Source organism: Protopterus annectens, chromosome 5.part0 (assembly GCF_019279795.1).
Source record: "Protopterus annectens isolate FY-2018-M chromosome 5.part0, PAN1.0, whole genome shotgun sequence".
NCBI lineage: Eukaryota > Metazoa > Chordata > Ceratodontiformes > Protopteridae > Protopterus > Protopterus annectens.
The window spans coordinates 891,560,913-891,562,905 of NC_056735.1; the positions used below are offsets into that span (position 1 = coordinate 891,560,913).

A 1,993-nucleotide genomic window follows, 5' to 3' on the forward strand; every position below is an offset into this window, starting at 1 on the left:
CTCTCTCTTTTGGGAATCCATATCTGACCGGAATACAGACATTCTCAGGGCCTTTCCAGGACAAAGAAATAAAAATAATGCAATGTAGTCTTCACAAGCTAAGCAAGCAAGCAGGTGCACAATCTGCACAAATAAGGGTTTGGTCGGAGGATCAGACATTTGATACCCTGGAGAGTGCAAGATGGTAGGCAAAAATAAAGAGCAGGTTCCTTATAAGTGAAAAATGAAAATAAAGTAGCCCAGATTTAAGCGTGAAAGTGAGACTAACTGGCGTTTGAACTTCTAGTCCTGTCTGTGAGTCACTCACCCTTTAGGGCAAGTGAGCTGTATGGCACCTGCTGACCGAATGCTCCCATAAGGGGCTCACGGTGGTCGCAGCAGCCCAAGATAGAGCAGAAGGAGCTGAGAAGACTTTTAAAATCTTAACAAGATTGTACCGTGTCTTATCTTAGTAGAGAGTCGAGGTGTCCTTCTCCCATGAAAGGAATAGACCGCATGGTGACAGGTAGCGTAGATTGACATTTCACATAACGATTGCTTCCAGAAGTCATTCGTTCAGACTGTGAATCCTAAAAGCTAGCCTGAACAACTTTAGGTTAAGCGAAGATATTTTTCCCTTAGGAAGAAGAGCATGAAGGAAAAGACTGCTTGCTTCTGTCGGTGCAGGTGTGATGGGTCTGTGACAACACTGGGGATGTGAGCTTTGGTAGTTGGCGGTTGAATTCTTGCCTGCCATGCATGTGGCCTGGGCTTTATTTCCTGCTGGCCTTTCCCACATCTTTGCAAGGTGCATGATGCAGGAAAAATAAAGAGCTTCGAAGCATTGTATCCTCCAGAAAGGAGGGCCACTAAGAGAATTGTACAAATCAGTGTTCCCCTTGTGCTCTCAGAGGCAGTTCGGCTCTGGTTCTCTCTGTCTTTTAACTATGTCCGGTAAGCTCCTCCTCGTGCGCAAGCCATTTGACATCCACTTTTGAGGAGTCAGTGCTCTTTAAGAGTTTACAGGTAAGGATGTGCTAACAAATGCTGGAGAGTGTGCTCCTTTGCAGAAGTGGTTCAGAAATCCATTAGGCTTATCACTGATTGCTTTGTCTGCCAGTAAAACGTAGCACAGCCCTTGCCAGGTTGCTGTGACATCAGTTTACTTTCTGCAAGAATCTCTGTCTATCCAGCTTGGCCTTGCACTGCTCTAGTCACGCTCATGAGACCAGACTCTTTCCCTACTGGTGATAGCTCAAAGCCATCTACGGTATTGTGTGGCGTGTGTTTGGCACCTGGGGACGTGTTCCTGAAAGCAAAGTACTGGTCACTCGTGGAATACGGCAGGAACGATACTCGGTGAACCCATCAGAAGCTTGCAGTGTGCTTGCATTGGTGGTTCAGTGGTAGAATTCTTGCCTCCCACGCAGGAGACCCGGGTTCGATTCCAGGCCAATGCATCTTTGGCTTTTGCATACTCACACACACCTCAGAAGTGCTGTCGTGCATGTCATGTTCTGTTACAGAAAGCTTTCAAGAAGCTCTTCTTATGGCACCGTCCGTGTTAGAAAGAGATCAGAAAAGCTTTCCGTCATCTAAAGATGTTGCAGCAGCACTTCCACTAGGCGTGACGTGCAAAATCGGTTGGCTTTCAGATGTAAACCAGCTAACCTCTTTCGGGTCATGACTGATTACCACGCAGAAGGAGAGAACATGCTAAGCGTGTCTTTAGGTGACTCTCCATTCTGACTCAAGTGACCAGAAGACTGCAGGTTGCATTATGCTGCAAATGAAATCTGTTTCTTGATGCAACAAAGAAATGTTTTCTGGGAAACGGTCTTGTGTGATAAAGCGATCAGATGATACAGTTCCAACATACTGCCTTTCATTGAGTATCGCTAAGGGTGGGTAGCTCAAAGATATCACCACCGCCGACAAGGAGACTCCAGCACAGCAAGGCGTGTACTGGTCACGGCCAGTATAGGCCAGTAGATACCAGCCAGTGGTTATCTTC

At 46.6% G+C, this 1,993-nt stretch overlaps 1 non-coding gene across 1 annotated transcript; it reads left to right on the top strand.

Annotated features, from left to right (window-relative positions):
• Positions 1-1,368: 1,368 nt before the first annotated feature.
• TRNAG-CCC lies at positions 1,369-1,439 on the top strand. Its single transcript has one exon. It is a non-coding gene; the product is annotated as a tRNA-Gly (tRNA).
• The last annotated feature ends 554 nt before the right edge of the window (positions 1,440-1,993 follow it).